The sequence below is a fragment of the Myotis lucifugus genome, unplaced genomic scaffold, assembly GCF_000147115.1.
Source record: "Myotis lucifugus unplaced genomic scaffold, Myoluc2.0 scaffold_33, whole genome shotgun sequence".
Taxonomy (NCBI): Eukaryota; Metazoa; Chordata; class Mammalia; order Chiroptera; family Vespertilionidae; genus Myotis; species Myotis lucifugus.
The window spans coordinates 1,439,177-1,461,327 of NW_005871081.1; positions in this window are offsets into that span (position 1 = coordinate 1,439,177).

A 22,151-nucleotide genomic window follows, 5' to 3' on the forward strand; every position below is an offset into this window, starting at 1 on the left:
CCCGCAAGCCAGGGCTCGCCGGGACCTCTCCGAACGCGCGGGCGGCGCGCGCCTTTAACCGTTTTGCGCCCCGCCGGGCCCGTGCGCAGCCCCCTCCCGGAGTCCGCTCACTACCGTCTCTTCCGCCACCCTCTCCCCTTCTTGAAGGACTGGGAACCCTTTATTTATATATGTATATTTTTTTAAATTTATGAATGTTTAAATTATTAAATGCCTCCCGGAATGCTCTTTTTATTTTTGCCAGTTTTATTTCAAGAGATTGGGGGCGTTTGCTTCTCCCCGCTCCCTTGCAAGCCAATAATTACCGAACACAAATGATAATTGAATCTTAACCAGATGGGTCTGATTTGGAGAGGAATTGATTTTGAGGACGCTGCTGTGATCCTTGGGGGAGGAGGGGTGTGGACACCCCCACCTCCCCTACCTCCCACCCCTCCCCCTTTCCGGCCCCCCACACACAGCTGCGGAGCGGGTGTCACGTATGCCCCCTGCTGGGAGGCCCCACTTCTGCTCTCTTGTGACCTCACTCTCCAGGACCAGAAAGAAACCTTGGAGCTATTCCCCTTTAAATTGGTGGCAACGTTTCAAACACTGTGGGAGGAAGGTCAAGAAAACTGTCTGTGCAGATAATCTGGAAGGAAGGACTGTGACAACAGCTCAGTCCAGTCCAAACGGGCCACTTGGCCACGATGCTGTGAACCTGTGCGGGCTAGACCTAGAGAACTCAAATGACGCGCAATGGACAAGCTTCTTCAAACCACCAAGGACACTGCCATGTGCATATGCTAACCAAGGACGCGAGCCTCTTCCTAAAAGAAGCTGGGTGTGAAGGTGTTCATGTATGTCCATTTCCTCCATCCAGTTCCTGAGAGCTGAGGAGTATGTCAGTCCAACCAATGGAGACAGGTCTGGGTCATTTGTGTCAATAGCTTACTGTGCCCTCAGGACATACCCATGCCCAGTTCCAACTGTACAGGGTCCCCGACAGAATGGATGACTGCTGTGCCTGTTGTGCTAGCTGCACCTCGCCCCCTGTGCTCCTCCCTGGCTGCTGGCTCTCAACTTTTCTTCACCACTTCCTCCTTAGATGTGTAAAGAGCATGAGCTGTGGTTTATTTTTATGCCTATTTGACTGTCTTTTTTTTTTAAATAAGAGAAAAGTCCATTCAGATTTAGTGTATTACCTGATACACTTAATTTTTTCCTGTTACTTTAAATAATTATTTATTTTACATTGTTGTAAATCTATTTTTTAAAAAGCAACAGGCATTTGAAGATTAAACTATTCCAATAATTTTGGGGGTGCATAAATCCTAATAATGCTATAACAGACAAGGCTTGTTGGGAAACAAATGTCTTATAAGTCTGTTTTCTCCACCATGTGAATTTACCTCGGGGGTACCAGTGAGTGTTGTTCTCAGTGCCCTTGACTGGATACTGTCCTATATAATAAAGAGCTAATATGCTAATTAGACCGGACGGCAGAACGACCAGTGGACAAGAGGGCTCTGTCGATCTCTTGTAAAGTCTGAAATAAACATTGGCCTTAAAAGTGAATGTTGCTGTGATTTTTCTTTTAAAATTACCATTGAGCCCTGCCGGCATGACTCAGTGGTTGAGCCTCGACCTATGAACCAGGAGTTCACAGTTCGATTCCTACTCAGGGCACATGCCTGGGTTGTGGGCTCAATCCCCAGTAGGGGGCATGCAGGAGGCAGCCAATCGATTAATGTTTCTCATCATTAATGTTTCTATCTCTCCTCCTCCCTTCCTCTCTGAAATAAACATATAAAAAAATAAAATGCCCATTGATATTTTTATCTATATTCCATGCAAAACTTTTTAAAAAATTCTGTTGGAGAAATACTTTTTGAAAAGGAAAGAAGCAGATACCACACATAAATATCCAGTGATATATTTTGTACTGGGACAGTACAAAAATCAATCTTACATGAAATTTGTTTTGCTTTATAAATGGCTTCATCCACTTGAATGTAATGTTGCTTTCCAAAGGGAAACATTTTTAATTGCCCCATTTTCTGTTCTTTTGACTTATTCCAGAAAAGCCACATCCAAAGAATTATGGCTTCAATTAATTGAAACTCAATTTTTAGAAGCCACTGATTATTGAAAGTAGGGATGTCCATAGGGAACAGGGCCTTATGTGCTTGTCCAAGTACCAAATTTCATTAAGATTCAGCCTGGACAGTGAGCAAATTTGCCTGGGGTGAAGAAGCTTCACTCGCCACAGAACAATTTCTGATGAAGGTTGTCCTCTTAGCTTAAGAAAACTGAGTAGAGGTGAAGGTAACCAAGGGAAGTGGGATTTTTTTAAAGTTAAGAAAATAAGAGCTGTAATGACAAATCCAGTAGAAAAGGTAATTAAGGGATTAGAAAAGAAGGTGGAAAGATGGAGACGTTAGGCTGAGCAGAGATGGATCTAATGAGGTGTGGATGTGGGATACCAAGTAATTTCAACATAAGGAAAAATAACACAGAAGGAAAGTGTGAGGACACGGAAATACGTCCAGGGAAGAAGAAATAATATGCACACATGGTTTCATAGCACCATTATCTATTAATGTGGAAAACTGAAAAATATTCGTATCGCTGGGAAAGAGCTTGGTAAATTAGAGTTGTAACTTTATTGCGCATCTTGAAATCAGTGGGATGGTAAATATGATGTGTGAAATAACTATTTATAAAACATAGCCAGAATTATTTATGTGATGACGATCACTGAACACCAGCAAAAGGGCAGAGGGGACCATGCCTGAGGTGCTGAGAATAGTGAGGAATTTTGATTCTGAACACTGCAGGTCCATCTTAATTATTTCCAAGGTTGGAAGACGACACAGTGCTTCCTGCAGTGTGATGGTAACTGTCTAGAACAGCGGTCGCCAACCTTTTGGACCTCACGGACCACCAGTGGTCCACGGACCACCGGTTGGCGACCGCTGGTCTAGAACTTGGGAAGACAGAGCTGGATTGCATCATTCCCTAAAAAGGAATCCTACCTGTCATGGTGCTACTACCCATCCTCTACACCCCACTCTGTCTCGCTGGAACTGGGTCCCTGGGTATCTCTGGTCTCCCTCATCAGCTGGTCTCCCAGAGGAGGGCACGCACAGAGGGCCTGGAAGGTGGCAGGCAGGAAGGTGAGATGCCTTCCTGTTTGCTTGTTGTTCTGCCACCCCTCCACCAGACACAGGCTGCTTGTGGTGGTCTCCAGTCTATCCCCACCCTCCTAGAAGCAAGTTCCCTGCAGTCGTCTGGGGGCTCCAGTGCCAGGGGACAGACCCCTCTCCAGAGGGCTGGGCCCCAGCCTCTTGGCAGCGTCCTCTGAGCCACTGAGCGGCCAGCAGCCTGGTGTCCCCTCCCCGCAGAGGTCTGCCGGTTCTGCCAGGCTTGTCCTCAGCTTTCAATCCTGGTGGCCCAACCTCCCCCCTTGTTTCACCCAGCCCTGGTTGGTAGTTGCCTCCAGCTTGATCACCCTGTGCAGCCTCAGTGCCCCTTTCCCTTGGCCGTCCTCTGATACCCCATAGACAACAGCAGTTCCTCAGCTTAAATTCTATCCATTCAAATGACCAGTGTGGCTTCTGTTCTCCTGGTGGGACCCTTGCTGACATAGGAACCTGAAGAGTGGAACATGCAGTCAGAGCCGGGGGAAAGATGGTTGAGAGGCAGAGCGCTCAGGAAATTTTTAAGTAACATTAAGAGTCTCGGGATAGGATAATCAGCCCACTAGAAAAATGAATTAAGCAAAAGGAGAAACACAAGAGAGCAGCTGTATTGATAAATGCTTGGGGACCCCACATCCTAGAATAAGGTTCTAGGGGCACACTGAAGTGAGGGTTCTGCCAGTCCCCCACTCATCCAGGCTAAACAAGAGAAGGCTGAGAATTTAAGGGCTGGAGAGTAGAGCGGAGCTTCATTTGGAAGGGGTGCTGAGGCTTTCTCCTCCCACTCTAGAGAAGAGAAAGCATGCGCTCAAGAGAGGAGAGCTGGGGCCCCACTCAGAGCGTCACTCGCTCCCTGGGTTGGTGGGGTGTCGTGACAGGTTCCCAAGCAGCGTGTGGCTGCCTTGGGAACAGCTGGTGCCCTGAGTGTGGTGGGTCAGGGAGTATTTGCGTTTCCCTGGAGCTGGGGAGGACGTTGGGTCCAGACGTGGGTACCCCTGAAGGGTCACCTCTGTAGCAGGCCTCTGGAAAGAAGAGGCGACACCAAAAGCAGGATCTGTGTGTTGGGGAAGGATCCCCTGGTGCTCAGAGTCCAGTTGCTGGAGGCACCCTGAACACCAGGGAACTGGAGATCAGGGGCCGGGGGGTCCCTTGCAGGGCCGTCACATCTTGTAAGGACCCACACAAGCACGTCCACATGTCAGAAGACGCCAATTCTACCTACAAATGGGAACCTTCCTGTATTCATGGCTCTCCCGTCCTCTCCCTTATCATCCAGAGAAGCCAGGGGTAGTGTGGTGCTTGGGGCAAGGAGAAGAGCCAGGTGGGAAACAGCAAGAAGCCAAAGAGCCCCTCTTCCCCACTCCTGGGTCAAGGTTGGGACTGGGCTGGGGTAGGAGAGGTTAAAATTAAATGAGAAACGGAAGGCTTAATATTAGAATAGACTGCATTTATTTATACTGAAGAGATGGGATTCTTTGTTAATGACTGTCAGCCCCAGAAAAACTGTCCTGCAAAGTTTGGGTTCAGACTTCAGATCTCCTCCCGTGTGTATCTGGGATGCCCACAAAGAAAGGGGGTACAGAGCTGTTGAAAGGGCCGGTGTAGAAAAGGAGTAAAGGCCATTTCTGTTTTCATCCTATTGAGGCAGCTTATGAATAAACGAGAGGCAGTTTACTATAAAAGAGAGCATTTTGACAACACGGGGAAGTCAGCATGACGCCGCCAGACCTTGGAGCCCAAGGAGCAAGAAGCTGTCCTGAGCTCCAGGACTGATAGGGGAGAACGTGGCCAGGCAAACAGGCCTCAGCCTTCTTGGCAGCACATGGGACAGCCATGGACGCTGGGCACAGCTTGCGGGCACTGGCCGTGAGGGTTTATCCACTAAACCAGTGGTTCTCAACTTTCCTAATGCCGCGACCCTTTAATACAGTTCCTCATGTTGTGGTGACCCCCAACCATAAAATTATTTTCACTGCTACTTCATAACTGTAATTTTGCTACTGTTATGGATCATAATATAAATATCTGATATGCAGGATATATTTTCAGGGGTTGCTAAACGCTGCCTGCGAGGCAACGCTGTCTGGCTTCCTTCGAAGACCTCCCAAGAGGGGGCCACTTGAGCGGGTAAGAAGACTTGAATGGCTGGTCCCCATGGCTGTCATATTTTTCTAAGTTAATAAATTGGCATTCTGAGTCTAGACCTATCTCAGGCATGGTTCAATGGAACCCACCCAATCCTCCACATGGCCAAATTCTAGTTTCCAGTCCTGCAAAGTTTGGGGTAAGACTTCAAACAATGTTTCTACGGATAAGTTACCACCTTCTGGCAAGACTCTGCCGGACCTTGGTCTGAGAATGTCCCACTTCTCTGTTATTCCTCACCCAAGGATATTTTTTTTCTATTAATTTTTAGAGAGAATGGAAGGGAGGGGGAGAGAAAGAGAGAAGCATCAATTGAGGAGACACACATCGGTTGGTTGCCTCCCGCACACACCCGACCAGGGTTTGAGCCTGCAACCAAGATATATGCCCTTGACCGGAATTGAACCTGGGGATCTTCAGTCCACAGGGCGACACTCTATCCACTGAGCCAAACTGGCTGGGGCTGTCCATCTTCTCTGTTTTCCCTCGGAACCAGTACAACATTGATATGTGCTTGTGGGTGGACCATAAGGCAAATTGATGCTCATGGCTGGGATAGTGGTAAGGAGCCCCAGCCCTTTCCTGTCTGTGCTGGCCTCTTGCAGCTGTTTGCCAGCTAACCTGAGGCTGCACCACAGAATCTGTCGCCATCAACTCTGAAGGGCAGCCTCTCTCCATGTTCCACCTCTAGGTGGGCAGGGTGGCTAGTGGCACCAGGGCCTCAGGGAAAGAGGAAGGGAACACAGGTTTCAACACCGGCCCAGGAGCAAGAGAACCTATTTTCAGTCCTATCTATTCCATATGTCACAGTCGCCACAGCTTCTGAATAAGCTAATAGGATGGATAAAAGTATTGGATTGACCTACTCGTCAGCCCAATGATCTTTCTTTTATGTACAAAAAAACTCAAGCTACATGGACAATTTCCATAACAAGCAGATACCGAAGTTAAGATGTATAGACCCATTTTAAAATAAGGAATTTATTAGTAACCCAGGTGTCCAAAACCCAGACTTACAGAGTATGACTTTTCATTTTCATTGGTACATTAACATTATTCTCCATGGGCCTGAATACCTTATATCTTATTAATTTCTAATGGTCTCTCCTCCAGTTTACATTTATTATTACAAAACAACAGAAGCCCTCGATGCAGGTGCATTTACAGCCCTCCTGAGGCTGAGCCACCCAGGCAGCTATTGGAGAATATAATGGAACACTTATATCCCAGACAATGGGCCATGTGACTAAAGTATTTGATACCTGCCCTGCTGCACCCCAAAAGTACAACCACCAAGCCAATTACACGCCTGGGTTTAGAGCAGTGGTTTTCATATGTTTTCACTCATGAAAAACTACTGTAGCCTTGCATATTTTTAATTTGACATCTAAAAGTTTTTACTAGTATTACAAGTTAAATTAATTGCAAAGGATGTAACTTTCAGTGTATTATAAACAATGACTTAAAAATAAACTCACATCGTTCCTTTAACAGTATCCAATGGAACCTATATACCATAAAAATTTCATACCCACCATTCTCCACTTAAAAATGCACTAAAGCCCTAGCCAGTTTTGCCGGCTGCGAGTTTGACATGCTTGGGTTAGAGCGTTGACCAGCAGACTGAAGGGCCGCAGGTTCCATTCCGGTCAAGGGCACATACCTCAGTTGCAGGCTGGATCCCCAGCCTCCAGTCGGGGCACAACCAACTAATGTGTCTTTCTCACATTGATGTTTTTCCCTCTCCCTCTCTCTCTCTTCCCCTCCCCTCCATTCTCTAAAAATCAATGAAAAAAATATCCTCGGGTGCGGGTTAACAACAACAAAAGACTGAAAAGTTATTTAAAAGCCTGTCATTTTACATTTTACTATTTTCCTTAAATTTATATTTTAAATTTATACTTTCTCCATAGATTTTATCTTAATGTAATATACTTTTATATTTAAACTAGGGGCCCAGTTCACGAATTCGTGCACCTTGAAAGGAACTGTGGGCCATGGTGGGCACAGGGGTGGGTCTCCACCCATCCTCTGCACCCCCACCCGGCCCTTCCGGCCATGCCCCGGTCCCCTGTCTGCCAGCAGCCCTGCTCCTGCCACCACTGCTCCCACTCACTGACAGCATTGGCCCCGCTCGCACCCGCTAATGGCGTGGAGCAATTGGGGCCGGTGTCAGCAGTGGGTGTGAGCGGGACCAGCGCCTTCAGTGGGTGCAAGCAGCGGCTGCTGCCCCAGTCACTCCTCAGGAGCAGGGGGAGGTGGAGAAGCCCTCAGGGATGATCAGGGCCGGCAGCTGCCGCTCGCACTCGCTGACAACATCGAGTGATCGGGCCAGCGCCAGGCGCCAGCAGTGGGTGCGAGCGGCAACTCTAGCACTGGCAGCGGGTGCGAGCGGAGCCATCGCTGGCAGCAGGTGCGAGAGGCGGCTGCCAGCCCCGGTCGGCCCCCAGGAGCAGGGGGAGGTGAAGAAGCCGAGGGGTGACTGGGGCCAGCACCCCCAGCAGCAGGTGCGAGTGCTGGGTGGGACCGTGGCATGCAGGAGCAAAGAATTTTCAGTAACCACCAGAGGTTCACCCTGATGACAGCGACTGGCGCCCCACCTTGGTCTGGCACCCCTGCTCACCTGCTCCACCATCCCGCCATGGCTGACACCTGCCATGTTCCGCACTCTGCCGCCTGCTGCCGACACCCTCCATGTTCCACACACGGACCTGGTGGTCAGTGTATGTCATAGCGAACGGTTGTTTGGTTGTTCAGTTGTTCCACCTTTTGGTCTACTTGCATATTAGGGTTTTATATAGAGAGATAACTTTTATTAATTACTCTAGCATACTTTTTACAGAAAAATATTACATATATAAATAGTAATATATATCTTTAAATTTGATCCTAGGTGAGAAAGGTATGTTGAGATGGTTTGGACATATAGAGAGGATGAACGAAAGGAGATAGATGGAACAAGTATACAAGATGAGTGTGGATGGTGTCAAAAATATGTATCCTAGATTGTTGCCATTATAATTTCTACCAGTTGACAACTGATTAAAAACAATACAGCATATCAATTTTTATAATGGAGTATTAAATATAAAACATAATTTTGTAAATGACTATTTTAATTAGGTGGATGGGCCTATTTTACTTTTAATTAGTTCACATGTCTGTGGATAAATGTTTTTTATTGCTAGCCTTAGACAAAGTTCAGCATTTGTGTTAAAGATTTCTCCTTTGCTATGGAAATTTGACCTTGGGTTAAATCTGGTAATATTCTATATCTTGACCTAGGTCAGTGGTCGGCAAACTCATTAGTCAACAGAGCCAAATATCAACAGTACAACGATTGAAATTTCTTTTGAGAGCCCAATTTTTTAAACTTAAACTATATAGATAGGTACATTGTTATTAACTTAATTCGGGTACTCCTAAGCTGGCCTTTGCTAAAAACATCCTCAATCTGATTGAGGTATGTTCGCTGAGGTCGACCCCTTCCAACTCTCCCATCCACACTCATCTTGTATACTTGTTTCGTCTATCTCCTTTCGTTCATCCTCTCTATATGTCCAAACCATCTCAACATACCTTTCTCAATCCTCGACACTACATCTTCTTTCACTCCACAACATTCCCTAAAATTAACTTAATAAACTTTACTTAAAGTTTTAAGTCTTAGTTAAACTATAGGTACGTTGAATAAAACTTTATATACTTAATAACGATATTATTGATAAAATTAAATTCCTTACAATTTACCTTACAATATCCATAAAATTAAATCATGACAATGACTGACAAACACTAATGTGAACAATGGCCTTGCATCTCCTTGGAAAGTTTGAGTAAGTAAGGTTTGTATATTGTTGTTTTTAATTTTAGGCACGATTCCAGGTTCTCATCAATAAGACGACTTCTCAATTTACTCTTGATCAAGTTCATGCTTGAAAATGATTGTTCGAATAAATATGTAGACCTGAATAAGGAAAGAACAGCAAACGCTAGTTTTTTCAGTTGATTATATGAGTCAGAAATACTATTCCAGGTGTTAAAAATCAACATATCTTCCTTCTCCAGGTCTTTCAAAGCAGACCACTTGTGCTGTGAACTAAGTTCACATTTGTTTTTCTCCAATATTTCTATATCAGCACAAAGACGTTCAAATTTTGAGCTCCACAGTTCTTTGTTTTTTAAATCCAGCAATTGCATTGCAAAGTTGCCAATGTCAATATTAAAGGGAGAAAAATTTAATTCTGTTACAGTACCATTGAGAGGTTTTTTAACAAAGGCTAACGTCGCTTTGCTGTTTCTGAATTCCTGAAACCTGTTGAGAAATCTTCCCTCATATTTAAAAGTGTTGTTTTGAAATAGCAAATGTCAATATCAGAATTATTTTCTTGGCGATGTTTCAACAGGCTTGGAAAGTGAATCAAAGTTTCTCTTTCAAAATCTTGAGCAAAAAGAGATAATTTGTTTTCGAATGAAATAACTTCTTCTAACATCAAAAAAACCGTGTTTCCTTTCCCCGTAGTTTACGATTAAGCTGATTTAGATGAGACGTAACATCTACCATGAAATAAAATTTTCGGATCCACTGATCGTTCGCTAGTTCTGGATAGTGAACACCCTTCTCAAGGAGAAATGCTTTAATTTCTGTTAATAAGGAAGCGAAACATTTCAAAACGTTTCCTCTTGATAACCAACCTACCTTGTTATGCAGAAGATCTGCGTACTCACTCTCCATTTCAACTAAAAATTTTTTAAATTGGCCATAATTAAGAGCTTTAGCTATAATGGAGTTGATAATCTTAATCACCAATTCCATAACTTTGCAAATTTCTTCTGGAAATGTCTGCGCACAAAGCGCTTCTTGATGAATGATGCAATGGTAAGTAAGTATCTCGTGATTAATTTTTTCTTTCAAAATAGCAACAAACCCGTTTCTTATGCCAGGCATACTTTTCGACCCGTCTGTTGAAATTGAGACAATTTTATCGAGTGGAATATGATGTTTTTTCAATGCACTCAATTACAGCATTTGCTATATCCTCTCCATGTGTTTGACCTTTGGGTGGCAATAATCCTATAAGTTCTTCTTTAGGACCTGTAGATGAAATAAATCGTACAAAAAGTGAAACTTGCGCTGTATCATTTATGTCACAAGACTCGTCAAGTGCTATTGATAAAGCTGAAACCAATTTAAGATCTTCGACTTGCTGGTTGGTTATATTCGAAGATATTTTGACTGTTCTACTGTTTTAGCAGACAATGGTAACTCTTTAATTTTTTTTAGAATATCTACTTTGTTCTTAAAATCCCGAAATAGCTCTTCGGATGCATTTATAAAACAACTTTTTATGTATTCACCGTCTGTATATGGTTTTCTTCTCTTAGCAATCTCTTGACTAACCACAAAACTTGCAATATTAACATTGTTGGAAGATTGCATCCAGTAATTCAATACAGAACTTGATTTTTCTTGACTCTTCTGAAGTTCCTCAACTGCTTTTTTCCTTGAATCACCGACAGGATATTTAGTACTAAAGACGCGTGTTTAGTTGTAAAGTGTCTCTCCAAATTTGATTTCTTGTTATGTGCCAATTTTTCCTGACAAATAAGACAGGTCGGAAGGCTGTTTAAGTTTTGAATAAACGCGAAAGTCTTGGTCCATTCAACTTTAAATTCATGGTTTTCGTCTTCCATTTTTCTTTGCTTCTTTGTAGCCATGTCAAAGAAGGCACCTAAAAAAATGTTTCATTTTATAATAATAAAGCCACCAACACAAAAGAATTACAATTCTTAAATTGATGACAAAAATACCTGTAGGATTTGCAGCTGGTTGGAAAAATACAGGTAACTTTATGCTTCGAGTAGGTACTTTTGTCACCCGTGCGCAATTTGCAGACGCGACTAGCACTAACCACTGCACATGAGACTGCTGACTGACTGGCTCACTCAACTTGTGCATGAATCATGCGCACCTCCCCCTCGCTGGTATCCCCGAGCCCCGCCTGTCCCGTTGCCCAACGGACGGACACCCCCCACTTCTTCTAACGCCACTTCTTCAAAATAGACTCGCCCAGGCCGAAAACCAACTTCTGCGCATGGACCATGAAGTTTCAATCGCACTATACGTGCGCGCCCACATGTGGTATTTTGTGGAAGAGCCACACTCAAGGGGCCAAAGAGCCGCATGTGGCTCTCGAGCTGCGGTTTGCCGACCACTGACCTAGGGGGTTGGTCCCACGGGTGTGCTATCTTTGTAAAAAAAAATTTCCAGCTGCACATTTATGATTTGTAAACTTTTCCGAGCTATTTTTCAATTTAAATATAAATTTTAAAATATATCTATAGCATTTAAAGTTTATTTGTAGACATTTGGGGACATTCGTTTTGAAACTAAAGAATACATAAGTAAAATTAGTGAGTGGTAAAAATCCTGTAAGATTCAAGGAGTTAAATAAATATTTATTTTTAATAAATGAGTCAAAATTTGCTATCTTAACTTAAGATATGAGAATAGTAATAAAACTGTTGATCAATGCCCCCTATTGGCCATCTCAGTCAGTGCAAGGTAGGATCACTAAACGAAATTAGGTCAATGCTTGCTAGCTCTAACACCCACCTTTGCTCAGAGGAGTTACAAACCGGCATTAAAGTTTAGTAGAAAAAGTAAAAAAGAAGTTGGGCTTAGAATTATTATATCTGGTAATTGGACAGAGTTGTAACCACTGCAGCTTTATTTCAGAACACCTATGTACTTCACTAGTCATCTAACCATCTGGGTGCTCACAGGACCAAACCCCTCTGTCCCCCATGCTGGACACAATGCAGACTCATCTGAGAGGGAAGCAGTGTGAACAAGAGCCCTCCACTTATTCTGCAATCTGCTTCCGCATTAGTGCTCAATGCAATGCAACGTTCAATGCAAAACAGATGCTCCCAGGCAAGTGCAGCCATCTGACTGTAACAAGTTGTCCGAGGGAATTAAGGACATCTCTAGAATAAATATGGGTTCTCCCGCATCACAACTATTTTTTATTGATTTTTTTTAAGAGAGAGAGAGAGAAACTTTGAGCCTACAACCCGGGCATGTGCCCTGATCTGGAATCCAACTGGCAACACATCACATCTTGTTAAAAGGCCCAGATTCAGGCTTGACGTTGTTTTCCCAACATCTGGATTCTTTCATTGGTAAACATCCGGTAGCCCTGGGGGTTGCTAATTACCTCCAACACCTCCGAACCATGGGGACAGTGTATAGATCTTTAACTCACAGTTCCACATAAGGGCTTGATGACAGTGACAGCTTTCACTGGATGAAATGAATGATCGATTCCTTCATCTCATCGAGCTGGCACTCTGGCTTAACGCAGCTATTTGCTTTTTTTCTGTGGCACTCATCGCCTGATGCCCCTGAAGGAGTGTGAAGGCGCCATCCCCCGGGCCTTTCCTGGAGGTCTAGAGGAATCTGCCTGTCGCCGTGTGCACTCTGAACCTAGCCTGGTTCCTGCCTCCCTAGTTAGCTGCCAAATGCTTTCTGTCAAGACTGGCCTTTGGATTCCCTCAATAATGGTCCCCAGCACTTTTGAAATCTCCTGTTGATGTGGAAAGAAGATTGGAGCTGCCATTCCCCTCTCACCCCCTAGGATGATTTCTAACACGCAACACACAAAATAAAACATTGAATAAGAGTGAATATTAGAGCCCAGCCGGTGTGGCTCAGTGGTTCAGCATCGACCTATGAACCAGGAGATCATGGTTCAATTCCCCATCAGGGCACATGTTGGATTGCGGTCTCGACCCCCAAGGGGGGTGTATGCAGGAGGCAGCCAATCAATGATTCTCTCTCATCATTGATGTTTCTATCTCTCTCTCCTTCTCCCTTCATCTCTGAAATCAATAAAAAAGATTTTTTAAAGAATTCATACTAGAAAGATAAACAGAGAGATGAAAGACAAATGTTAAGCCAAAGACCGCGATATACATTAATTTTTTAATTTTTATAATTATTGTAAAATATACATAATATTATATTGACTACCTTAACCATTTTAAATATACAGTTTTATAGTGTTAAATGTAGTCACATTGTCGCTCAACCAACAGAACTTTTTCATCTTGCAAAACTGAAACTCTGTTCCATTAAACAACTCTTCACTCCCCTCCCCCTGCCCCCCTCACTTCTGCACCCACATTTGAGAGGAGATCATTGTGATTACTTTCTGGCTCTAAATCTGACCATTCTAAGACCTCCTATAAGTGGAGTCATACAGGTTTGTCTTTTTTGGCTGGCTTATTATTATTATACACTTATTTTAAATAAGAAAGACTTGATAGAATTTTTAATAAACTCTAGCTATTTCTATATGACTGTTTCATAAACTTCTCTTATTCTCTCTCTTTGTGATATGTTTTCTCTTCCTCTCTGTTTAATTCCTTTATTCTACTATTTCTTCCTACCTCTTGCTTTCGGTGCATTTTACTAGTATTCTCCTTTTCCCGTTGGTTCCTCTTTCTTCCCCTGTTTTCCATAACACAGCTGGAAGGAAACTAAAGAATGAATATTTAGCAGAGTGATTTGTGGAGGATTGGCGAGGTAGGGTGTCCTGGTGAGAAGTGTCCATGCTTTCACTCAGCCACGCACCTGAAATCACTCAGAATGCTTCTCTTACCCCAAGGGGGCAGTCATCTCTCATGTTTCGACAGAAGAGGGATGCAAGTTGAGCTGCCTGGAAGATAATGAAAAAGGCTCACCAAGGCCACTACATATTTTATTTTCAGAGAAGGCGAGACAAATGTGACTAGGTTTCAGGGGCCCTCTGGGGACTGAAAAGGAGGAAAGAATCCTAGGTCAACACTTGGTCAAGTGAGAAAGAGAAAGCTCCCAGAGGGTGGGTGGGTGGCAACTAGGCACTGAGAGGGGCCAGAGACCCACTTGGTCCTGAGGGAAGGTGGGCGCTGCGCTGAGGGGAGGCCTCTGCTGGTGAGATCAGCACCCATGGGCACAGGGGGCTATGCCAGGTGACAGGGCAGAGAGCCAGAGGCTGGTGGAGCCTGGGGTCTCGACATACTATGAGCCTCCAGGGTCGATATCCAAGGGAGGGATAAGGAGCCTCCCTTGATATATGTTATGGGCTTTATTATGTCCCTCAAAAGGATAGTTCACATTCTAACCCCCAATACCTGTGAATGTGACCTTATTTGATGAGAGGGTCTTTGCAGATGAAATTAGGTAAGATGAGGTCACATTGGAGTAAAGTGAGTCTTTACTCCATTTGACTGGTATAGAAAGGGAGTTGTTTCCCCTGTCTTGTATGTATTTTGAGGTTTAAATTCTATTCCCAACAAACAGATAAAGCTAACTGCTTTTTAGAAACAGATTTTAAATAGCAAAGTAGAGAAGAATATATACAAAGAGTTTCAGGTTTGTCTTGCCACACTTTGCATTTTCTCACCTCATAATTCAATTTTATATAACCGAGTTATAACAGTGAATTGGCATTTTCTTGTGGATGACAGATACAATTTTCTGTCTTATAGAGTCAACTCTTACATGAGCAAAAGCAGCTGAAGTGGTGACTGAGCTGTTTCTCTTGTCTATTATTAGCAGTTAAACAAATCTTTCTTGAGCACCTACTATTTGTCAGGCACTGTGCCCAGAGCTGGGAACATAATGATCAATGAGACAGATGTGATCTGTGCCCTCGCATAGCTCACATTTTACTCACAATCGTATTTCATGCTTCTCCTTTTCAGGGCTCATTTGTCTTTTGTTATTCTCTAGGTAAACTGAGTGCTTTAGGATTAATGATGTTATGTCATATTCTAGGTAATCATGGACAAATGACTACTTCTCTGATTTTCAATTTATCATAATGAAAAAGTTGGCCACATGCTTTCTGATTTTGACTGCAGAGTTGAGAGCATCTTGAAGATATTTTCCCCCTAAGCCTTATTTATTTATTTGTTTATTTATTTATTTATTTATTTATTTATTTATTTATGATTGGAAAAGTATGTGTATACCAGTGATGGCGAACCTTTTGAGCTCGGCGTGTCAGCATTTTGAAAAACCCTAACTTAACTCTGGTGCTGTGTCACATATAGAAATGTTTTGATATTTGCAACCATAGTAAAACAAAGACTTATATTTTTTATATTTATTTTATATATTTAAATACCATTTAACAAAGAAAAATCAACCAAAAAAATGAGTTCGCATGTCACCTCTGACACACGTGTCATAGGTTCACCATCACTGGTCTATACTATGTAGAGAGATTAAATGTGATCGTTTCCATTTTATGGAACCAAAAATATTAAATAAACTGCTAAACTTGCCATCTTTCAGTTTAAATTTTCTATTTACTCTTTGTAAGGCAATAGGATGGAACGAGATAACATGAACTCCATCTAGCCCTGCATCGCAAGATGAGGTCAACCATGGGATGAGTCATTGTCATGCAGACTACGTCCTAAAAATATAGAGTGGCATCCTCACATCAAGACAGAGAGAGGCAGGAAGTAGGGAAATGCAATCCCAAGTGAAGTCATAGCCTCGGAATCTTTTCTCAACAAATAGTTGGGAGAGAGCACTAACTGTTCTAAGATGACCTCATCTAACCAGGGGTGGTTTGGGGACTTGGTGAAGAATCCTACAACATGAATGAGAGCATAGTGAGCCAAAGGCGTGGGCATAAGGACAGCAGCTGTGACAACTGCAGCTTATGAAAAGAAAGTCTGCCTCACCAGGGACCTGGGTCACAAGACCCTGGTGGCTGCTTCCATTGCACGTGGCCTCATTGAGCAATGACCCCAAGATTAGACAAGATGAGGCAGAACCAAAACCAGGACAAATGCTCAGAACCAAACTACCGGCCACACATAAAACAGCCACAGCAGACCCCTGTGCTCTTGACATTTTCAAAAGTATCATAACTCTTTAGATTATCTACTACTTACAGTATGTGGGTGGCATTATGCTGGGGACACCAGCATGTGTGTTTATTGCTGAGTGTTTATTGCCAATGATGTGCCCCAGAACTGTGGAGATAACTAGGATGGATCTGGGAACCCATCCTAATGAATCCTCCCTAAAGATCTCTAAAGATCTTCAGTACAGGATTCAGAGAGTTTCCAGGTGAAAGTGCTAGGAAGGTGTGATCCCAGAGAGGGTGTGGAAGCTCTGTGCCCGTTCCTTCATAACTATACAGCTCTAACTTTCAGCCTCCAAAAGCGGGAAGCAATGGATTTTTGTTGTTTTAAGCCACCCAGGGTGTGGTACTTCTCTAGTGCATCTCAGAAAACTAATACCCAATTTATTATGGCCACTGTTTATTGAGCACTTCTTTCTGTACTTTAATCCTCCTAAAACCAATTTGTGGACAAGGGTAAGATGCACAAAACTGAATAGAATTGGTTTGGGCTACCAATTTCAGTCAAAAATTATTTCAGCATAAAGAATGTAGCAGATTTTTGCCAGAAGTTGGAGGCACTTCAACCAACGTGATCTAAACACGCATAGATCCCAGCCAAGGTCAGGCATCTAAACTGCCAATTGCTTTATGTACTCATTTTCTTCTCTCAAGATCTCAAGGCTTTAAAAAAATAAAAATAAAACACAAAAAGAAAAAAGAAAGAAAGATCTCAAGGTTTGAATTTGGATGTCAATACTAGCTAGTAAGTTGTAGTTTCCCTTGCAATGTGTCTCCAGGGAATTCTGGAAGCAAATAGGTATGAAAGGGAGTCAGGCTTGTGGAAATTTCACTCAGGCAGCAGCCTTTCTTGAGACTCATGCCTATTATCAGGGCTGCCCTCAATTTCTTCTTCCACTTCCTATCACACCAAGATAAAGAAATACTAGTATGTGCTGGCAGAAAATTCGTCCTCTCTTCCTCTGGTGAGAGAGAGCCTGGAAATTCAATAGGCAGTGGAGCCTGGAGGCCTGTATCAAACTTAAGTTAAGTGCAAGCTTCCCTGCCCAGGTGCTGGGCTGCTGCCTTGTTAGGCAGGTCAGGGACGAGCCAGGCGGACTACCCTGTGCTACCCAGGAAGTTGGCATTACTGTTTCAGTCTATTGTTTGTTTTTAATATAATTTATGCAATAAACTATTTCTTAAATCTAGACTCCATATGGAGTCCACTTTTGCATGTATGTGAAGAACAACTTAGTTTCTTTAATAATTTTTATCATAACCCTTTCATGTTCCTCAATCACATTCCTCAATCATATTGCTCAGTATTTGACTATATAGTGTTTTTTTAAAAAATCATGAGTTACTTTTGGATTTTTTATGCTTATTCAGTTCAACTTAACAGATATTTTCTGAACTCATTCTATTCTGAGTCTAGCACTGTACTAAGAGCTGGAGGTAAAGAGAGAAATAATCCAGGAGAAAGGATAAACCAGGAAAAAGGATGACACTGAAGAGAGAATAATATGAGAGAGAGGGATATTCAGGAAAGAGAGTAATTAAGGAGAGAAGTAACACAGCAGAGAGGATAATCCAGGAGAGAGTTCAATCCATGACTGAGAGTAATCCAGCAGAGAGGGTAAAGCAGGAGAGAAAGAATCAGGAGAGAGGATAATCCAGAGAGATGCTAAAAAGAGAGGGTAACCCTGGAGAGAGAATAATCCTGCAGAGAGTGTAATCCAGGAGAGTGGATAATTCAGAGGAGAGTGTAATCCAGGAAGAGGGGAATCGATGAGAGGGGTATTCTTGAGAGAGGGTAATGAAAAGAAAGGGTAATCCAGGGGAGAGGATAATCCAGTGAAGAATGTAATCTAAAAAATAGGATAATCCAGCAGAGAAGATAATCCAGGAGAGAGTGTAATCCAGCACATAGAATTATTCAAGAGGGAGGTTGATCCAAGAGAGACAGTAATCCAGAAGAAAGGGTAATACAGGAGAGTGTATATTCCACGTGAAAGATATTACCATCTCTCCTGGATTACCCTCTGTTATGGATATAACCTCTCTCCTGGATTATCTTCTCTGCTAGATTACCCTCTCTTTCGGATTACCCTCTCTCCTGGATTACTCTTTGCTGGATGATCATCTCTCCTGTATTACGTGCTTTTGTGAATTACACTCTTCTGGATTACACTCTCTCCTGGATTGTTTTCTCTCCTGAATTACAACATCTCCAGATAATCCAGGAGAGTGTATATCCATAACAGAGGGTAATCCATCAGAAATGGTAATCCATGAAAGAATGTAACACAGGGGAGAGTACAATTCAGAAGAGAATGTAATCCAGCAGAGTGTAATCCAGGAGAGAAAGAAATCCAGGAGAGACGATAATCTATCAGAGAGGTAAATTCAGCTGCGAGTATCATCCAGGAGCGTGAATAATCCAAGGTAAAGGATAATCCAGGAGCGTGTGTAAACCAGGACAGAGTGTAACCCAGGAAAGATGGTAATTCAGCAGAGAAGCTAATTGAGGAGCATTTGTATTCAGGAGAAACTGTAATCCAAGAGAGAAACCAATCCAGGAGAGAGTATAATGCAGAAGAGCGGGTAATACAGGAGAGATGGTAATCAAGTTGAAGGATAATCCAGGAGAGAGTGTAATCCAGAACAAAGAATAATCCAGACTAAAGAAGTTAAGGAGCCCTGGCCTGTTTGGCTCAGTGGATAGAGGGTCAGCCTGCAAACTGAAGGGTCCCTGTGGATTGAAGAGTCCCAGTTTCGATTCTGGTCAAGGGCATGTACCTAGGTTTCGGGCACAGCCCCAGTAGGGGGCGTGCAGGAGGCAGCTGATCGATGTTTCTCTCTCATAGATGTTTCTAACTCTCTATCTCTCTCCCTTCCTCTCTGTAAAAAAATTTTTTTTAAATCAATAAAATAAAAAGAAAAAAGAAAAGAAATCAAGGAGCGTGTGTAAACTAAAGCAGAGTGTAATCTAGGAGAAATGGTCATCCTGCAAAGTGTAATCCAGAAGAGAGGGAAAAGGAGGAGAGAAGGTAATCCAGAAGAGAAGATAATCCAGGAGACTGTATATCCAAGAGAGAGGGTAATCTGGAAAGAAAACTATTCAGGAGAGAGAATAAACCAGGAAAGAATACTGCAGAAGAGAAGATAATCCAGGAGAGAGGGTATCCAGAAGAGAGGGTAATCCATGAGAGAGAATAAACTAGGAGTGATGATAATCCAGGAGAGAGGTTACTTCAAAAGAAAGGGTAATCCAGCAAAGAGGATAACCCAGGAAAGCATGTAATCCAGAATATAAGGTATTCCAGGAAAGAAGGTAATACAGCTGAGAGAATAATCCAGGAAAGAGTGTAATACAGGAGAGGGTAATCCAGGCTGAATAATATTCCAGGAGACAGGATAATCCAAGGGAGAGTGTAATACATGAGAGAGGGTATCCAGGAGAGAAAACAATCCAGCAGAGAGTGTTATCCAGGAGAGACTGTAGTCTTAGAGAGAGTAGATCCAAAAGAGAGTGAAAACATGGAAAGGGGCTAATCAAGCAGAGAAGCTAATTCAGCAGAGATGATAATCCAGGAGGGAGGATAATCCAGGAGAGAAGATAATCAGGAGAGGGGGTAAACCAGGAGAGAAAACAATTCAGGAGAGAAGATAAGCCAGGATAAAAGGTAACCCAAAAGAAAGGGTAATCCAGCAGAGAGGATAAAGCAAGAGTTTATAATCCAGGAGAGAAGGTATTCCAGGAAAGATGGTAATCCACCTGAGAGGATAATCCAGGAAAGAGTGTAATAGAAAGGAGAGTAATCCTGGCTAGGCAATGATCCTGAAGACCAAATAATCCAGGAGGGAGAATAATCCACAAGAGAAGGTATCCAGAAGATAAAACAATCCAGAAGGGAGTGCAATGCAGAAGGGTGGGAAATCCAAAAGAGATGGTAATCCAGCTGAAGGATAATATGAAAAGAGTGTAATCTAGGAGTGAGTATAATCCAGGAAAGAGAGAGAAATCCAGGTTAAAGAATAATCCAGGTGCGAGTGTAAACGAGGACAGGGTGTAATCCAACAGAGACGGTAATCCAGTAGAATGTAATCCAGAAGAGAGGGTAATCCAGGAGAGATGATCATCCAAAAGAGATGGCAATCCAGCAGAGAAGATAATCCAGAAAATTGTGTCATGCAAGAAATTTATAATTCAGAAGAAAGTGTAATCCATGGAAGAGTATAATTCAGAAGAGTGTGAAATCTAGGAGAGTGGGTAATCGAAGAGAGAGGTTAATACAGAATGCGGGTAATCAAACAGAGGACATAACCCAGAAGACCATGTAACCTTCGAGTGGGTAATCCAAGAGAGATGATAATCCTGAACAGAGACTAATCTAGGAGAGCAAGTAATACAGGAGAGAGGATAATCAGAGAGGGTAATCCAGCACAGAAAATAATCCAGGAGAGTGTCTATCTAGAAGATAGGGTAATGCAGCAGAGAAAATAATTCAGAAGAGATGGTAATCTAGCCTTTAGGATAATCCAGGAGAGGGTGTGATCCAGGTAGGAATGTAATCCAGGAAAGAGGGCAATTGGGAGAGAGTATATCCAGGAGAGAGGATAACCCAAAAGAGAGGGTAATCTAGGAGAGATGATAATACAGGAGAGATGGTAATTCAAAAGAGATACTAATTCAGCGGAGAAGATAATCCAGAAGAGCATATAGTTCAGGAAAGGTGATAATCCAAGAGAGAGTGAAATCCAGGAAAGGGTGTAATCCACAATAACATGTAATCCAGGAGAGTGACTAATCCAGGAGAAAGGGTAATCCAGGAGAGCATGTACCCACAAGAGAACATAATCAAGGAGAGAGGGTAATATAGGAGAGAGAGTAATCCAGCAGAGACAATAATCCAGGAGACTGTGCATCCAGAAGAGAAGGTAACTCAGGAGAGAAAACAATTCAGGAGAGAGGATAAACCAGGAGAAAAGCTAATCCAAAAAAAAAGGTAATCCAACAGAGTGGATAATCCAAGTGAGTTTATAATCCAGTAGAGAAGGTATTCCAGGAAAGAAAGTAATCCATTGGAGAGACTAATCCAGGAAAGAGTGTAATCTGAAAGAGGTAATTCAGGCTGGAGAATAATCATGAAGACAGGATAATCCCGGAGAGAATATAATCGACGAGAGAGGGTATCCATGAGAGAAAACAATCCAGGAGAGGGCGTAATGCAGAAGAGTTGGAAACCCAGGAGAGATGGTAATCCAGTTGAAGGATAATTTGGGAGAGAGTGTAATACAGGAGTGAGTATAACCCAGGAGAGAGTAATCCAGGAAAGAGTGTAATTCACAAGAGTATATAATACAGGAGAGGTGGTAATCCAACAGAGGGTAATCCAGGAGAGAGGGTAATCCAAAAGAGAAGATAATCCAGGAGAATGTGTATTCACAACAGAGGGTAATCCAGCCGAAAGGCTAATTCAGGAGAGATGATAATTCTAAAGAGATGGTTATTCAAAAGAGAAGATAATGCAAAAGAGTGTGTAATTAAATAGAATGGAACATCAGGAGAGAGTGTAGTTGAGGAAAGACTGTAATCCAGAAGAGAGGGTAATCAAGGAGAGTGAATAACCCAGGAGAGGGGCTAATCCAGAAGAACAGGTAAATAGAAGATAATATAGTAGAGTGTGTAGTGCAGGAGAGTGGTATTCCAGGAGAGAATGTGATCCAGAAGAGAGGGCAATCTATCAGAGAGGATAATCCAGTAGAGAGTATATCCAGAAGAGACTGTAAACCAAGAGAGAGAATAATCCAGGAGAGATGATAATCCGGGAGAGAAGCTAATCCAAAAGAGAAGTAATCCAGCAGAGAAGATAATTCAGCACATCAAGTAATCCAGGAGAGGGAGGAATTC